At 41.5% G+C, this 19,756-nt stretch overlaps 1 protein-coding gene across 2 annotated transcripts in view; it reads right to left on the minus strand.

The window, feature by feature from the left end:
* CNTNAP5 (contactin associated protein family member 5) overlaps positions 1–19,756 on the minus strand; it is an 891,734-nt gene that overhangs the window by 253,191 nt on the left and 618,787 nt on the right. The window lies entirely within an intron of this gene.

Consider the following 19,756-nt stretch of genomic DNA (forward strand, 5'->3'; position numbering starts at 1 on the left):
CCAATAAAGAAGGTGTGGGTGGATCTGACAGTTCCCTTTCTGCTTTCCTGCCTGACACAGGTTTGGTGCAGAGTTGACCACGCCCTGCCTATCCTCCGTTTGAGATTCTGAAATGAAAGGTGTTTGTGGTTGACTTGACTTCATAAACATTTATGAAGTACCTATAGCATACCGAGCATTGTGCTGAGCTACAGGGATGCAACGAGGCAATCAGACATTTGTCTTGCCCTTGACATGATTCATTTTCTGGTGAAGAGACAGAAGGAACAGTTAAGTTACCATGCCATTGGAGCTGGAGTAAAGATGAGCATGGAAGGAGCCCGGAGAAGCCAAATATCTAGCTCAGGGACGTTCGGAGAAGAGGCCACAACAAGAATGCTGCATTCCTTTCCTGGCCTCTCCTTTTCTTAACAGGAGATTCCATTTGCTGTAGTTCCCACATTTCCACCCTCGGCTCAGGAGTCTTTTGGGGCCAGTCAGCTCTCATCATAGGACATAACATTTAACAAAGCTGAGTATCAAATCCTACACTCGGTCCAAATCCTCACATTCTGGAAGTGTTAGAGCCGGCCGACAGACACCAGAAGGAAAGGAAGCCTCTAGGGGGGGAAGCTCTGAAAAATCTCGTGTCTCAGAGATCCCCTGAAACATGGAATTAAGTATTAGTAGACAGGAGGGGTGATACCTATGCAGAGAGGAATGCCCCGAAATGCCACTTAAGACACCCAGTAATTGCTCATTCTGTGGTTAAATTGTCAGGATGTAGGTAGCTACGTGCTGATAAGAAGGGAGAAAGTATAAAGGAGAAATTCCTGACATACACAGGCACAGTCAGTACAGATTTAACTCCCCTGCAGCCTTCCTGGGGAGCCAGTCGTGACCTATACCATCATCAGGCCAGATTCCTATTAATCACTGGACCCCAGGCATGTGCACCCAATGACAGTAAGGAATGATCCCACAAACCTGGGTGAGAACTAGATGGGAGCAAAAAATGGGGCTATAAGACCGAAGTGGGAAACCAGGCAAATAAAAAGGCGGAGACTTAAGACAGGTGAGAACTTAGAAACAGCTCAGCAGGATAAAAGCGGCAACGCAAAAGTCTTGGGGCTATTCCCAGCGTGTCAGTCTGCTCCTCTCTAGGAGTGTACTTTTATTCCCCTTTCTGCTTACTTTACTAATGGGTCTCTTGGCTGAATTATGTCTTCCACAGACAAGAACGGAGAAGCCCCACGCTTCCCAGTAACAGAAGCACTTCCAGATGGTGGAGGAAGGGCCTCCAACAATTTGCACCTTCATAAAAACAATAAGAGCGCTATTCAGAATTGTCAAAAATTAACTTTTTCTTTTTTTAATTAATTTAAAGTTTTATTCATGATCATTTTAATTAAAACAAATTTAATTGCAAAACTGTCCTAGAATAATACAGTATCAGATGTTTTAAGTGCTGTGATCAACAGTACAAAATAATAGCACTCAAACCTTAGTATCACACATATTTATTGGATATACACAACAATAAAATCACCCTTGACCTTGAAAAAAATTAACTTTTTCAAATTTCTGGAAAATAACCAAAAATCACCCTTTACCTTGAAAAAATTAACTTTTTCAAATCTCTGGAAAATAACCAAAGGCTTGTAACCATCCGAGGAGACTTTAATAAAAATAGCTGCATCTCAGCAATGATGGTAAGGCTTACGGTACTTTAACTTTGCCTGTTCCCTTCTTCTTTTACTTAGCTCCATGGTAGCCTCGAAGACTGCTGGAAGCAAGGTTGTGGCATGACTGCTTCTCTGGTGCAGAAAGAAAGAGCTTATGGAATGCCATGCCCCACGCTCAAGGAAGGAACACCTCTTGGAAGCACAAGAAGGTGACCAGACTCGCTGGCTCCTATCTACAACCCCTCTAGCGTGTTTAATGCTAGAATGGAATTTATTCTATATGCCTCAAAGGAAACGCCAAACCGCCCTAGCTATAGATCGCCTGCCTGACACAAAATTCCCTTGTCTGCCCCAACACGTCTACCACATGCTTGCTTTGTGTTGCACACCAATAAATGGTGTTGGTCTCCAGAGCTCAGGGCCTTCGCCACCTCCATACTCGTGTTGGCCCTCTGGTCCCCACTTTACACACTCTTCACTTGTCTTTTCTCATTTCTTTGTCTCTGCTGTCCCATGAAACCGCCATGGTCCGTGTTAGGGCTGGTCCCTGATGAAAACCAACAACCCCACAAGTACAGTAGCCTAACAACTATTCAAAATAGCAGAACAAATTTGCTAGCCCCCTAAAAAGTCCCACTCCAGAGAATGTTTACTATTTGACCTTTCTCAAAGCTCAAGAAAAAGCTCACAGAGGGGAGATCGTGTAAAACCATCAGAAGAGGGTGGCCAACTCCAAGCCAAGAAGAGAGGTCTTGGAATGAACCGATCCTGCTCACACCTTGTTTCTAGAATGTAAGAAGGAAAAACAAATTTCTGTTGTTTAAGCTACCAGTTTGTGGAGCTTTGTGATGGCATCTTTAGCACATGTACACAAGTCTCATTGTGTATATCGAAAATGGTGGTCTTTCGGCCTTCTTTAACGGAGTCTTAGCTGGGTGTGGTGGTTCATGCCTGTAATTCCAACAACTTGGGAATTGTTGGAATTCGAGATCAGCCTGGTCAACATGGTGAAACCCTGTCTCTACTAAAAATACAAATTTTAGCCAGGCGTGATGGTGCACGCCTGTAATTCCAGCTACTTTGGAGGCTGAGGCAGAAGAATTGCTTGAACCCTGGAGGCCGTAGTTGCAGTGGGCTGATATCATGCCACTGCACTCCAGTCTGGGCAACAGAGGGAGACTCCATCTCTAAATAAATAAATAAATAAATAAATAAATAAATAAATGAGTCTCTAAGATTAAAGTTAGCATTCATAGCACATTCCTAAATCAAAAGAGATAAGCAAAGAACCCAGAATATTTTCTTTTTTTTTGTAAAATCTTGAAAGATCACTGAAATGAAATTAAAGCACTATGAGTATTACATTATTACATTTTTTCTTCCTTCCTCTTTAAAAAAATAATTTTCTTTAATCCTCACACCAACCTGGTTTTACAGCTGAGAAAACTGTGTTTCAGAAAAACCATGCCATTGACATAATGTCACTCAGCTCAGGAGCAATAATGTAGAATTGCTGTTTCCTATGCCTATGTTTTTTGAAAACAAAAATTGGATTACATTCTCTTTTTTTTTTTTTTGCCCAGGCTGGAATGCAATGATATGATCTTGGCTCACCGCAACCTCCACCTCCCAGGTTCAAGTGATTCTCCTGCCTCAGCCTCCCGAGTAGCTGGGATTACAGGTATGTACCACCACACCCAGCTATTTTTTTTTTTTTTTTGTACTTTTAGTAGAGACGGGGTTTATCCATGTTGGTCAAGCTGGTCTCCAACTCCCGACCTCAGGTGATCCGCCCACCTCAGCCTCCCAAAGTGTTGAGATTACAGGTGTGAGCCACCACGCCTATCTGTGATTATATTCCCTTACAAACTGACTTTTAAATCAGGATTGTCTTCAGAAATCTCAGATATGTGCTTCTATGCTTATACTTAGCTTAACACCATGAAGAGGTAGAACCTTTCTAAATATTTCTTGGCAGTAACAATTATGCTAACAATTATAGCAATGATAAAATAATAGTTGAGGTCAAGGATGGGTGAGCAAAGGCAGATAAAACTCCTTTTACACAGGAAGAATCAGGCCCGTGGTTACTCTGCCAATCGGGAGTATTGAGCACCTCCTTTGTAGCAAGCTGTGCTCTGGGCGTGGAGAATACAATCACACATTAACAGACACTAATCTCTGACTTAGGAAGCTTAACTAAAAACCTGTCTACATAAGTAAGTAAATTATATCATATGAAAATAAGTGCTGCGGAAAAATAAAGCGGAAAAAAGGGGCCCAGGGTTGCTGTGTCCAGCAAAGATTGCAGTTTTAAATTTCTAGAGTGAATAGAAATAAAGCCTGCTAAGAAGTTCTGTTTACACAGAGTTTTGAAAGAGGTGAAGGAACGAGATGTGGTAAATTGGAGAAGAGATTTGCAGTCAGGGGAGCAAGAAGTTCGAAAACTCCAAGGTGTATTTCAGTTTTGACATCAAAAGTCCAAACAACAAAAGAAAAAAAATAGATAAATTGGGCTTCATCAAAATTAGAAACTTTACATCAAAGGACAATATCAATAAAGTGAAATGATCGACAGAATGGGAAAAAAGATTTGCAATCAATCATACTTTTGATAAAAGTCATGTATCCAAGATAAAGAACTCTCTTACAGCACAACAGCAAAAAGACAAACAACTCAATTACACAAGGCCAAAGGTCAGAAGACACACAGATGGCCAGCAAGTACATGAAAAGATACCTGACATCATTAATTATTAGAGAAGGAAAATCAAAACCACAATGAGATACGCTTCATATTCACCAACATAACTGTTATTAAAACAAAAATGAACAGGAAAAGAAAAAGAATGCAAGTGTCAGCAGAACGTAGAGAGATCCGGTGGGTCCAGAAAATGCAAGGCCTGAGCCGGCCCCTGGTCTTGCTCTGAGTAGTGAAATGGGGGTGAGCATGGGATTGGATTACTGAAGTCAGGAGGAAACACACACACGTTGTGGGAAGTTTGTCTTTCTATGTTCACAACAAACTGAAAGCTGTTTGGGAGGAAACAATGGTAACAATCAAAATGACAGATGATGCATCTTGGAATTGAAATGACAGATGATGCATCTTGGGCCTGGTAATGGCCAGGGTAGTGAACACAGTGCTTAAATTTTGCATCTATATTGAAGATATCCAGTTGGATTTGGAACATTATTATGATAAAGCATGGAAAAAGAGAGGAATCAAAGATAACTCCTAGGTTTTTTGGTCTGAGTGTCCAGAAGAATGAGTTGCTATTTACAAAGTTTGGGAAAGAATGCCGGAGGAGCACATTTGGAGGAAGAAATCAGTAGATTATTTTTGGACATCATAAGATCAGTAGGCAGGTGGAAATATGCATCCTATATTCAGAAAAGGAATCTTGACTAGAGATCTAAATTTGAGATTCTCCAACATGTGACTGAATGGCAATCCAAGAAGAATGCATAGATGAAGAAGACAGCCCTGGGCTGAGCCCTAAGATCTTCTTGTTTAATGTGGAAGGAGCCAAGATAACAGAGTTATAGTCAGAGACAAGGCTACACTGGAGAGTATTGTAGCCTAGAAGTTAAGTACAGCAAGTACTTCAAAAAATAGGACATGGTCAACTGTGTCAAATGCCACTAAATCAAGAAATGATCTCCTAGTATCGCCACGGGATTTGGCGACTGCAGACCTTGTTGAGGACTTTGATAAGAAAGGATCTGAATAACTGTGTTCAAAAACTCATCAGTTAACATCTTTGAAATGCAGTTCTGGTCCCTGAGGATATAAAAATGAATATCATTTGCATAACATCTCTAGGTGTGCAACTGACTGAAATAAAAGTGAGTGAATAATTCAATAAAACTGTGAACCATGTAAAAAGGGAGCAGAAAGAACACATACTGCATCATTCTTAATAAATCAGGGTGGCCTTCACAGAGGAGGCAGAGCTGGGAAAGCAACGTGTAATGTTACCAGCAGCAGTGCAGGAAGAAGACACCTCTGGAAGTGGGAAGACCAGTAAAACTTAAAGGTACAGCGGCACGTCCTTAAAGGATGTGCCTGAGGAAGCAGAAATGTTCTAGCACTTCCAAACCTTTCCTCATCCCTTCCCTCATTCAAGAATCAGCTTCCAGTTCATTGCCATTTCTGCCCGAATAACCACTTACACCAAATCTCTTTAATTGATGCAGATTACTGACTTCTTTTTAACGTACACTACTCTTTTAGTAACAAGAGATTTGAAATGATAAACTTTAAGTGCTAATGTTATATATATTTTTATAACACATTAAAATAGAAAAAAATGACATTTTTTAAAAGTCCATCCATGTCCCACGTAAACCCTTCCTGTGTTGCATACCTGGAGAATTCCTGAGCTCAAGCACAGAGTAGCAGGGATGCCCTGTGGAGGGAATCAAGAGCAAAGATAGAATGGAGCTTGGCAAGTCGAGTCATTATGAAGGCCTCACTCCCCGACACGCAGTTTCCAGGGCAATTTCTTTCTTTCCAGTAATGATTCAACACGTGCTCAATTTGCTCCTTGCCCCTCAATGCCTCTGGAATGCTTGTCATGCTAAACAGCTGGTTCCACACCTTTGTGTCAGCTGCTTCAGCTCTCTCAGCTATTCTGCCACTTATATCTCCCTGAGAGAGAGGGAGATCCTAACCTAGTGGAACTTCTTGGCCTTCTCTCTAGGGAAGCCCCTGACGCCAAAGGATTTTCCTGGCTAAATGTATGACTGCAGCATGCTTTAACGGATGGGTCTGAGGCCCTCATCATTGTGTATAAATTGAAGCAGACCAAGAGAGCCTGATACCAGACAGTCTCACAGGACCAGGAAATTCCCTGATATATCACCATCAGTCACTTACATTTAACCTTTATAACATTCACTCTCTCCTGTAAGGACCTTTCAATTCAAGGATGAAAGAAAAGTTCACATTTTATCATTTGATGAACTAGTTCCATCATATTCATCTGCGGTAGGGCTTTCTTGACAATTCCTCATCCTCTGGCTCTTTTCTCCCAAGGACTGCTTTTGCTCAGTAAAGCAAACATATCTCCAGGATGCCGCTCTTAGCTTCCCTTACAGGAGAAATGAGAAAGACAAGCAGGAACAATGATACTGTCTCTCTTTTGTCAACATAGGTGCCATTGCTACCATTAGATTTTCATTAAGTGGTGCAGGAAGAAAAAAATAGGAGAGACAGGATAGACATGAAAATGGCTACAGCTTAAAAAATGAAGCCATGGGGAGTGCTTTCCATGCACTATTAATGTTAATGTAGTGGAATTGCTCCATCCTCTTAATTATACTCATAATTCTTAACCTTTAGGTAAACTGTGTATTCAGGCTTGGTGGAGGATGAGAAATGAAATTAGCATTGCCCTGAGGCACACCCACCAAAACCCAAGGGTACTGATGAATGACTGGAGGAGGCGTTATATTTGCCTTGACCAAAATAGCAAGGAGCAGGTGCAGTGAGCAGGTTTACATACGCGAACACTGTTGCTCAGTGACAAAGAAATTCAGACCCTCATATTCAGACTGTGAAATGCATAGCATCAGGAAGACAGCACAGACCTGAACTGTCAAATCAAGGACATAGAATTCTGTGGCACCTGGAGTACACACGTGTAGATTAAACAGTCCTCTGCGATTGCACAGAGCAGCCATCCTCCATTCAGCAGGAAGTAGAAATGCTTTTCCGGTGCTAATCAATCAGGACTCTAATGGTCTTAGCAGACCCTATAGAGATGCATTCCAATTGCCTGTAGTCATAAACTGCCCTGGGGCAATCTGTTCTTCTAGCTCTTTTCATTCATTTCTTGGTTAATCTTTCCCAGCTACTAAGATGTTTAAAGTCCTTCATCATATCAAAGGACTTCTACCCAACTCTAACTGCCCAGTCATTGCTAATGCTTCCCCCATCTTTCTCAGAAAGCACATCAAGCTATCATAAAATGCATATTTAACATCCAGAGTTGTGAATAGTCTCCCTTTGGTTCTCTGCTGTAGTTCAAGCACCATCCTGAACATCTCTGACAGCAATTTCAAACACAAAATATCCAGCAGCAGAAGAGGTCAGTGTGGGAAAGAAAGGAAGCTGCTGGGGTGCACTCCGTGAAGGATCGCTCCAAAGAACGCTTGCCGCGGTGGGCACTGCCAACGTGAGGCGATGGCCCTCACTGTCCAGCTGCCAGAGTGTAGGACAGCCCTCAGGGCATGAGGAAAAATATGTCAACAGTGCAGAGTAGTGTACCATTTCATACTGTAAGCAAACATAAAACCCGTAGATCCCCTAAACTCTGAAGAGACCCCTCACCCCTTGATCAAGGGGACTCTAGGGAAATCTGAAAAACTGAATTCCCAGCCATGACGGGAAGGTAGGTCAGACATGCCTTGTGATGACACCTCTCTTTTGGAGTTTAAGCACAACTGACCAGCATTAGTGTTACAAAGAGGAACAGAAAGAACTCTTCTGGACAATAAGATACTAAATAATAAACAGAACCTAAGACCGTGTCAGGTGCCAGACAAGGGTTAAGTCATACACCCGACAAGTCACTCTCACCCAGTTTTGGTTAAACAGACCTCCTTTTCTTAAATGTTTCTTTCTGCTAACTCCAAATTTTTAGACAAAGCTTTACTCCTTGAACCCATTGCAAATTAAAGAATCTCTTAATCCACCTATAACCTATAAGTCCCTGACTCAAGATGTCCCACTTTTTCAGGACAAACCAATGTATACTTTCCATGTATTGAATTGTGTGTTTGCCTGTAACTTCTGTCTCCCTAAAATGTATAAAACCAAACAATAACCCAAGTATTTCAAGACCACTTACTCGGGGCTTCTTGGGTTATATTTTACCCAGGCCACAGTCACTCATATTAGCTCAGAATAAGCTCCTTTAAAGTATTTTACAGTTAGTTTTTTCCATTAAAAATACATGTACACAAAAACACACATATGAATACTATTTCGGAGGCTACAGATTTATAAAAACGACATTAAATGGGATGCTGTATCAATAAAAATATTTTTAGCTACACAGCAGCATGTATATGGAGACAATTTCTTCCACATGTATATAAGGGCTTTGTAACTAATCACAAGTTAATTTTGAAAATTTGCTTTGCTTTTGCAAAAAAAGGGAATAAAATAATACTTTCCAAATATTTGCTCATCAGTTGATGTTGACATTAGCATGAACTAACAATGAAACTATAATATTAACTAGAGTAAAACTGATTTTGACATTAAACAAATACTCGATGTTAGCTGCATCTAAAATTCAGGATATTCATATTCGTGATTACATAAGGATCTATAAATAGAGTTACAAGTTTAAAAATAGTTAATGGATTTTTCTTTGGTGTGCCCACGCATTAAGGAATGATTCACTTTAGAGTAGATGAAAAAGGAAATACAATATTGCCAATATACCGTTTGATTTCAATTCTTTTTTTGGATGTGATATTTTTCTTTTATTTTTTCCTTTTTCTGTTTTTTGTTTGTTGGTTGGTTTGTTGTGTTCTCACTGGATGATAGACACTGAGGCTATGCACCGATTACTTCTGTCTCTTCACCTTCCAAGCCCATGGTAGGATTAAACTTCCTGGCGGGGAGCAGTGGCTCGTGCCTGTAATCACAGCCCTTTGGGAGGAAGAGGCCGGTGGATCACCTGAGGTCAAGAGTTCAAGACCAGCCTGGCCAATGTAGTGAAACCCTGTCTGTACTACAAATACAAAATTAGCCGGGCATAGTGGCGGGTGCCTGTAATTCCAGCTACTCAGCAGGCTGAGGCAGGAGAATCACTTGAATCCTGGAAGCGGAGGTTACAGTAAGCAGAGATCACGCCACTGCACTCCATCTTGGGTGACAGAAGTGAAACTTTGTCTCAAAAAAAAAAAAAAAAAAAAAAAAAAAAAAACAGAAAACAAAAAACAAAAAACACTTTCTGGTCCTCTGGGGATTGCATTCAGGGCAATGGGCTGTAAGCAGAAGCGTCATGTGTCACTCCCAGACTGCAGCGTGTACTCCAGAGCCGTCTTTCCATCTGCCAAGGTGACAGCAACACTTGAGAGAGGTGCTACTCTGTCACTCCGGGTACTGGAGGGAAAAGGCAAAACTGAGCCCCCAGCCAATTCATGGAAAATATCTGGCCCACTTGAGAAATGCAAGCACGTTGTTTTAAGATGTTCTGTTCTGGGGTTTTGTTTGCTTTTACTTTGTTATTGCACCACACTTAAGCTTTTTCTGTCTTTCTTTTTTTCTTTTCCTTTCTTTCTTTCTTTTTTTTTTTTTTTTTTTTTTTTGGAGACAGGGTCCCACTCTGTCACACAGGCTGGAGTGCAGTGGCACAATCATAGCTCCACAGCCTTGACCTCTTGGGCTCAAGCAGTCCTCCAACCTCAGCCTCCCAAAGTGCTAGGATTAAAGGTGTGAGCTACCATGCCCCATCACCTTTTTCTGTCTCATGTAGGAATTCCAATTATTGTCTTCAAAGTACTTTGATAGACTGAATTCTCACAGGATTTTCATATCCAAGAAGATTGGGGGGCGGGAGGAGGTGGCACCTATTTTGTTCCAGTCACTAAAATGGCTCTAGAGGTATTCAGAAATAAATATGACCCAGTTGCTGTTTTTGAAAAACTCACAGAGTTAGAAAAGTTCCACTTGAAAAAGAAATTTGTATTTCAGTTTTATCACTAGAGAATTCATCCCTGCTGGGCTTCTTAGCCGCCAAGAAATTGCCAACCCCGAGCTCCAATTGCCACCATACCCCTGCCTTCCTTTAAGAAGGGAGGAATATTTTAAATGGTTGTGAGTCAGTGTCATGGGCTCTTGTTTTTCAGTTTCATAATGTGTGGCTCTTGAGAAGATCACAAAGTGTTACATACCTAAGATAATGTCTCCATGTTGATAATCTGTCTTCATTTACTCAGTATTAAAAATGAAGCAGGTTTCTGATTCAGAGGCAATTCCCCAAAGGATTTTCCCTCCTTTCCTCCCTCTCTTTCTCCCAATCTCCCAACCTCAACACTCTCAAGATGGATTCTGCAACTGCTTCAATATCCTGATGTTTTATCCTTTCTTTCTTTCTTTTTTGTTTTTGTTTTTGTTTTTGTTTTTTGAGACCGAGTTTCGCTCTTGTTACCCAGGCTGGAGTGCAATGGCGCAATCTCGGCTCACTGCAACCTCCGCCTCCTGGGTTCAGGCCATTCTCGTGCCTCAGCCTCCTGAGTAGCTGGGATTACAGGCACCCACCACCATGCCCAGCTAATTTTTTGTATTTTTAGTAGAGACGGGGTTTCACCATGTTGACCAGGAAGGTCTCGATCTCTTGACCTCGTGATCCACCCGCCTCGGCCTTCCAAAGTGCTGGGATTACAGGAGTGAGCCACCGCGCCCGGCCTGTTTTATCCTTTCTAAATTCTAATCCAAAAGTTCTGCTGAATATAGAGATAGATCGTTACCGTGTCGGCAACTTTGTTTCTGATTTTCTTCTTATCTGATTCCTTTTCCTTGTCAGTGATGCAGTCACAGAAAGATTTAGCTCTTTATTTTGTAGGGGGCGGTGGGGGGCATCTTATGGAATGATTACCCGGATAGATTTTGAGTGGCTTCGGACTGTGTCTATATAATACTGGTTTACTAGCTAAAATCCAGTCTAGGCTTGGCTCAGTTCATGTGAATGTTGTCTAACTGGCGTCTGGGCAGCTGGCAACAGGCTGATTTAAGCAAGGATTGCTTTTGTCTTTCCATGCAGTGGGATTTAACCATAACAGGTTTTACTAGATTCGTGTGTAATTCTACAGATACAGACAGGGTCACATGGTTCTTACTTTATTTAACCTCTCTGAACTTGCAGTTTTTTCCTTGGTAATAACCTATACCTCAATGGGATTCTAAGGATTAAGTCGGATGGTTTTGTAATTCGTGTCTACTAGCAACTGCAAATACTTCCCACAAAGCCTGTCCCATTGTGGCCGTTAGATTCAAAAGCTGGGCTACTGTTAACAGCTTTCCTTTTCCTATTTCCATATTTACGTGTCTCCTACATAAAGAATATTTAGAAATTTGAAAAAAAAAATGTAAAGTGCATATATACATATATATATGTCACATACATTAATATATAGGTAACAGTTTATTCTACATGTGGATACATGTGACATTTGTAATCAACTACATATAGTATGTTCTATTCAGTGAAAATCTCCCTCCTCATTGGGCAGAACCATCACATAGAGGATAAGTATCTGGACTCAAGGTCTCCTGATCCTGCTTTTCCTTCATTCTCTCTTGACATGTGTCTTGCACTTTAAAAGCATGGGCTTTGAAGTTAGATCTACCTAGAATCCCATCCTTTGTGTAAGACCTTTGTGGAATACTATGGAGCCATAAAAAAAGGATGAGCTTATGTCCTTTGTAGAGATATGGATGGAGGTGGAAACTGTTATTCCCGGAAAACTAACACAGGGATAGAAAACCAAACACTGCATGTTCTCGCTCACAAGTGGGAGTTGAACAATAAAAACACATGGACACAGGGATGGAAACATCACACACCGGGGCCTGTTGGTGGCGGATAGGGGGCTAAGGGAGGGATAGCATTAGGATAAATGCCTAATGTAGATAGTGGTTTGATGGGTGCAGCCTAGCAATGTAGTAGTATTTGTCAAGTTATTGTGCAATGAATTACTCACGTGTACATACTGGTATAAACAAACCTGCTTCATTGCCAGATCTATGAAAGTATGGCATATTTAATTATGTACAGTTCATAATACTTTATAGTAATAATAAATGAATATGTTCCTGGTTTATGCATTTATTAAACTATTTTTTATTGGTATTTTAGAGTGTACTGCTTCTACTTATTTTAAACAAATGTGAAACAGTCTCAGACAGGCCCTTCAGGGGGAATTCCAGAAGAAGGCATTGTTAGCATCAGAGTCAAAAGCTTCATGCATGTTACTGCCTTTGAAGACCTTCCAGTGGGACAAGATGTGATGATGATAATCTTGATGCTGTTCAGGACTAGGCTAGTATGTGTATTTGTCTTTATATTATTATTATTATTATTATTATTATTATTATTATTATTATTTGAGACTGAGCCTTGCTCTCACCCAGGCTGGAGTGCAATGCATGATCTCTGCTCACTGCAGCCTCCACCTCTCAGGTTCAAGCGACTCTCCTGCCTCAGCCTCCTAAGTAGCTGGGATTACGGGTACAGCCATCACACCCAGCTAATTTTTGTATTATTAGTAGGGATGGATTTTCACCCTGTTGGCCAGGCTGGTAGTGATCTGCTGTCCTCAGCCTCCCAAAGTGCTGGGATTGCAGGCGTAAGCCACTTTTGCCCGGCCATTTGTCTTTATTTTTAACCAAAAGTTTAAAAGTAAAACTAAAATTAAAGAATAGAAAAGAGCTTATGGAATGAAGATAAAAGAAACAAAATATTTTTGTACAGTTGTGCAATGTGTTTGTGTTTTAAGTTGTGTTATTACAAATGAGTAAAAAGGTTAAAAATGCAAATTTTTATAAAGTGAAAAAGTTACGGTAAATTAATTTATCATTGAATAAAAGAATAGCCGAGTGTGGTGGCTCACTCCTGTAATCCCAGCACTTTGGGAGGCCGAGGCGGGTGGATCACAAGGTCAAGAGATTGAGATCATCCTGGTCAACATGGTGAAACCCCGTCTCTACTAAAAAATACAAAAAATTAGCTGGGCATGGTGGCGCGTGTCTGTAATCCCAGCTACGCAGGAGGCTGAGGCAGGAAAATTGCCTGAACCCAGGAAGCGGAGGTTGCAGGGAGCCGAGATCGCGCCATTGCACTCCAGCCTGGGTAACAACAGCGAAACTCCGTCTCAAAAAAAAGAAAAAGAAAAGAAAAGAATATTTTTCTAGATTTAGTGTGACCTGAGTGTGCAGTGTTTATGAAGTGTATGGTAGCATTTTGTAATTTCCTAGACCTTCACATTCACTCACCATTCACTCTCTGCCTCACCTAGAACAACATTCAGTCCTGAAAGCTCCGCTCATGGTAAGTGTCCTATAGAGTGTACATTTTTTATCATTTTGTTTTTTGAGACCAAGCCTCACTTTATTGCCCGGATAGAATACAGTGGTGTAATCTCAGCTCACTGCAACCTCCACTTCCCAGTTTCAAGTGATTCTCGTGCCTCAGCTTCTCTATTAACTTGGATAACAGGTGTGACCCACTGTGCCCAGTCTGTGTTTTATCTTTTGTCTTGTATTTTTACCTTTCCTTTTCATATTTAGGTATGTTTAGATACAAAACTATTTACCATTGTGTCATAGTTGCCTACAGTATTCAGTAGAGCAACACGCTGTACAAGTTTGTAGACTAGGAGCAATAGCTTACAGCATCTAGCCTAGGTGTGTAGTTGTCTGTACCATCTATGCCTATGTAAGTACACTCTGATGTTCACACATGACCATATCACCTAACAACACATTTCTCAGAATGTATCATTGTTGAGTGACACAAAACTGTATATAAACATGTAATAAACATATATGTAAATAAATATGTATCTGAAATAAATACATGTATCCAAAGGTAGACTTATATATATATATATTATGTATTTTGTGCATCTATATCTAATGGTGGTGCTTGGCCTAGTGCCAGTGGTTAGCAAGTGGCAGCTGTTATCATCATTGTGGGGTTTCTGTTGTTCTAACCATCAGTGGTGATGATAGGTCCTGATTCTTTTGCTGGCTGGTCCTTCACTCTTGGCTGCAGGGGCTCTAGACTCTCTCTATGCTTTATATACACCTTTTAAAGTGTGAGCATGTGGTATTCCCAATGATAAGCCATCCTTGGAGCTGCTGAGAAGCCCTAGGTCACATTTGTGTGACTGCTGCTCAGAACCTTTGCTCTCTGCCCTCACATGAAGCTGTGAGGTCCAGACACTCTCTGCACTCCAGGTGTTTCTTACCACCTCACCCTCCCCTCCATCTTCAGGACCTACAGCCTTTTTCTACATATCACTTTGGCCCTGGGTCCCCAATATACCATTTGACAGGCAGAACCCAGCCTCCGCTGATGCTGACTCTTCTGGTCTCTCATCACCCTGTGACCGCTGGCCTCTGACCTCAGGTTTTAATACAGCCCGTTGACCTCAATGCCCCCTCAATATCTCAAAACCAACATGTTTGTTACAAACTCTGGTACCTTCCTCCCTACTAGGATCAAGTCATCTTTAGGTTTCTTAATTCTGATCTTTCTGTTAATGGTTCTTGCATTTTCACTCTTATTCAGGATTGAAGACGTTTTACACCTGTGTGTCTGGGTCTATGGTAGCCACTAGCTGCAAATGACTATTCAACTTTTAAAATGCAATCAATGTGAATTAAAATGTTCTGTAAATGCAAACATGCACCAAATTTTATTTTTTACTCATTAGATGTTAAAATAATACTATTTTAGATATCTTGGCATAAATATAGCACATTGTTAAAATTGATTCCACCTGTTTCTTTTCATATTTAACATGTGGCTGTCAGAAAATTTTAAACTGCCAACGTGGCTTGTGCTATATTTCTATTGGACAGCACTGTTCTTGACTCTACTTCATTCATTGAAACAAATAACTCACCAGCCAGTAGCTATGCTTTCATCTAAGCGTTAATGTCTTTATTTATCTTTCTATTCCTATGACCTACCACCTCCATGCTTCTTAACTCTTCCCTAGACCACTAAGATATATGCCAACCTAGTCTCTCTCTGTGGTCTTCCTCAGACTCAGTGGGTTCTTTCTACTCCCATCCATGTGGCTAACCTTCCATTTATATCACTCTCCAGTTCAAATGTGTTCATTTAGTGAAAGGAGATGAGTTAACCTACAGAAGCATGCTGGGAAATATGTGAAACACAGAAAGATCTCCATCTGTCTCCTTCCCTCACCCCCTCCTCCCTCCTCCTCCTTCCCTTCCTCCCTTTCCCTGTTTCCCTCCCTCCCTCTCCCTCCCTCCTTTCCTTTCTTCCTTCTTTCCTTCCTTCCTTCTTTCCTCCTTCTTTTCTTTTCATCCTCTGTGACTGCTTATCTGAAATGAGCAGCAAGAACTTTTAAGTGTTTTATTCCTACAATGTCTCCCTCATTCTCTGAGGGTCAATATTCCCTTTGTATCTTTCCCCATCACTTCCCTCAACTCAGAATGACTCCAACTCATGTTGCATCTACACAGAAAAGGTAAATTTCCATAGAAAACCTCTGGAAAGGTTTTCACCTAACTAGAAGTAGTTTCTCTTTTTCAGAGCACTGTATACCTTGCTGACATGGGCATATAGTCTGGAGTTCTGCCTGCAGGGGGATAGACTCCTTAAATAATAGTAGCCACTATGTCCAGCCCCACTCTATGTAGGCATAGTGTTAGGTCAACATACTAGCTATTTTGCAGAGAAGAAAATGTGATGCAGTTTCAGGTTACCTTCCCTGATAATGGCCTCTCCACAAATAAGTGACGGAGTGCAGGAATTCTGTTGTGTTTATATTTAATTTTTTTGTTCAGAGACTAAAACATGTCCACTGCCTCATTCCAAGATTATAATTTACCAGTCTTAGAAAGTTTCATATCTTCTCTGTGAAATCACTGCTACCACACAGAAAGCATGCTGCTTGGTATTTCTCATCTGATCTGAGACACACACATAAACAGAAGGAAAAATGCCAGCATGCACCCACTTCCTCTTCTCAGCAAATAATAAGAGGGTGAACATTGTGTTCATAAAGGTACCCCTGTAATTTCTAAACAACTTAGGGGTAAACCGAAAAGTTGTAAGAGTGCAATTTTCAAGCACTTTTTATTATTCCAATGATGTGGGTATCATTCATGTTACTTTTCTCATCTTCATTCTTAGAGATGAGGAAACTGAGGCTTAGAGATGGTGAGTACCTCATTTAAGGTCACATGGCTGGTAGGGGTGGACCAAGTTCTTGGACCAAAGCAAGTGATGCAACATGTATGTGAGCTCATCACCAGAACTCTGAGGTCTTCCCTTTGGGAAGGTTCCAGTGAGGACTCAGGAGTGAAGAAAATCCAATATCTAGCCACAGCTTCCCAAAAAGCAAGCTCGGAGATGCCATTATAGCACAATGTCTATGCAGACCCATTAACCTTATCTGTGTAGCCGGTATAATTTCATTTCCATATCTACCCCATAACCCACCACATATGTTTATAGAGAAAATACATGCATGCATATTCTACGGTAATACACACATACGTATGCTACAGTAAGAAATTGTTTTCCTTGCAATTTTTGACTTGTTATGTATGACCCTAGGGAAGTTTCATATCTTCTCTGCACCATCTATGCCTTTGTAAGGAAAGTATGTTCTGAGGAGTTTAGGTGTATAAAGGTGTCAAAAAATATCACCTACTACATTAATATATTAGCACATTTCATAGGCTTGAGAGGCTGACACTTTTTTTTTTTTTTTTTTTTGGTTTGTTTGGTTTACCAGCCCCTCTAGTTCCTTACTGCAATAAAAAAAAGCAATAAACACTGACAAGTGTTTAACTTACTTTGTGAGCTGAGTATAGAGACATGGAGTGCCCGAGTAGAAAGGACACTTGGAGAACATCAAATAGAAGCCTGTGGCATTAAAGAGGAGAAACTCATGGCCCATAAAACATCAGTAACGTCTCAAGGTCACAGAGAATCAGTGGCCAAGCTGGGAGTCAGAGGGCAGCTCCCCTCAAGCCCAGCCCCTCGCTCTGTGAAGTTGCTCTCCTCCTGCCAGGGTCTGTGCGAGAGGCTTGGCCAAGCACAGGTGTTTTGTTATCCGTCGTTTGCCATCACATGAACACTGGTGGTACTTAAACTGAGAAGAGACCTTTTATTCTTTGAACAACTATTCACTCAATTTTTCCTAGGTGCCGGGTACTATTCTAAGCATTTTGGGGATAAAGAAGGAGACAAAGGGCCAGTGCAGTGCCTCACGCCTGTAATCCCAGCACTTTGGGAGGCCGAGGCGGGTGGATCAGGAGGTCAAGAGACTAAGACCATCCTGGTCAACATGGTGAAACCCCATCTCTACTAAAAATACAAAAAACAAAATTAGCTGGGCATGGTGGTGCGTGCCTGTAGTCCCAGCTACTCGGGAGGCTGAGGCAGGAGAATTGCCTGAACCCAGGAGGCTGAGGTTGTGGTGAGCCGAGATCGCACCATTGCACTCCCGCCTGGGTAACAAGAGCAAAACTCCGTCTCAAAAAAAAAAAAAAAAAAAAAAAAAAAAAAGAATGAGACGAAGAAGTCACATTCTATTGACAGAGGTAGATAGTGAGCAAACAAACAAGAAGAAGGTGTCAGACAGGAGTAACTTCAGTGCAGACTATTCAGGTTGGATAAAGTGGTAAACAGTAATGGAGTGAATACTTTAGCCATGGGTAAAATCTGAGAGAGCTCAGCATGGAGAGAGGAACAAGGCTCCTGTGTACAGAGAGCAGTCAGTGCATCAGGCCTGAGAGGTGGGGTGAGCTGGGCAAGGAGCAGCAAAAAGCAAAGTGGGGCCAAGTTCACTGTGTTAGTGGGAGAGCAGGGGCTGGCAGGGGCCTGTGCCTGGCAGAGCTCTGCAGACTACAGTTAGGAGTCTGGGTTTTGCTTTCAACACAGAGGGAAAGGTTTGGAGCCATGATTATATGATCGAATTTTGAAAAGATGATCACTCTGGCTACATGCTGGGATATACGCTGTAGGGAGATGGAGCATGGGGTGGTGGAAGAGAGGAAGCAGGGATCTACTGTACTTGTCTAGCATGGCGATGTGATTATGTGAATGGAGGTGGCAGAGGTCGAATTAGAGAGAAGGGACTGGTGAATATACTGAATGGGGACTGGGGATGGTGAGGAGGAAGAAATCCTGGGTTTTGGTCTTAAAAATCTCAGTAGACGAAGGCAGCATTTACCGAAACGAGAAAGACAGACAGATGAGTGGATTTGGGCATTTGGCAGAAATAGGGAGGGGACCAGAGACCTAACTCTACACTCTCAGCAGTGCCATCAGGACAAAGTAGATACCATAGCTACAAATAAGTAAACTGAAGTTTACAAGGCAGGTGCGCCCACATGCTATGAAGAGGCAAGCTCCGCAACTGAGCCCTTTGAATGGCCACACCCTGAGATTGGGAGACGCTCCTCCGGTAGCTGAGGGAGCCAATGTTCTCCTTGTCCCCTGGATAATGTGACAAAATAATGGCTGAAATAACAGCAGTGTCCAGACGGTCTACTCTGTGTCAGACATGGCATCTGTCTCGTTAAATGTCACACATGAGAAAACTGAGGCTCGGAAGGCCCATGTAACTTACTCAAGGTCTCACAACTAATAAAGGAAGAGAAAATGCTGAAGACCCAATTTCATGATTCCAAAATCCATGTTCTTTGCATTCTGCTGCCACTGTACCATATCTTAAGATTAGAACATTGTATTCTCCTTCCTATACATATATTCCTTTACCCTTGAGATGAAGGAAGTGGACATGGGCTTCCATAAAGGGATGAGAAAAATGCATATTTTGTTTTGTGTAGGATCTGAGTGTTGATTCCTGGGCAATCAACTTTGATTATTTGAATAATTCGTGGTCTGAACAGCAATTCATTTGCGGTCAGGTCCATACCAACTCTGGACTTTACATAGGATAGTTTTCATTTTTCCTCAGATTCACGTCCACATCTTTAGCTTGATTACGGTATCCTCCTTGGCAAAACCCATCTACTTCTAATTTTGACTTCATGTTCCTAGTGAGATACCAAGAGTAAATTACTAGGGCATTAGGAAAGGTGGCTTTGGCTTTCATGCATTGTAAATTGCACTGACTTGATTCATGTGATGATCTCTTTATTTTTTGAGACCTGTGGCAAGCGCTTAAAAACACATTCTAGCTGTATCACTTCAAGGGTGACACAAGTCCCTCCTAGAAAACAATGGCGGGCCAAACCCATTTCCAACCTGAATTATAAGTAATGTAGACACCAGAATCGAAGGGCCTAGACTTTTGAGTTAGAGAGACATGGGTTTGACTCTCTGCTCTGCCCT

Source organism: Saimiri boliviensis, chromosome 5 (genome assembly GCF_048565385.1).
Source record: "Saimiri boliviensis isolate mSaiBol1 chromosome 5, mSaiBol1.pri, whole genome shotgun sequence".
Taxonomy (NCBI): domain Eukaryota; kingdom Metazoa; phylum Chordata; class Mammalia; order Primates; family Cebidae; genus Saimiri; species Saimiri boliviensis.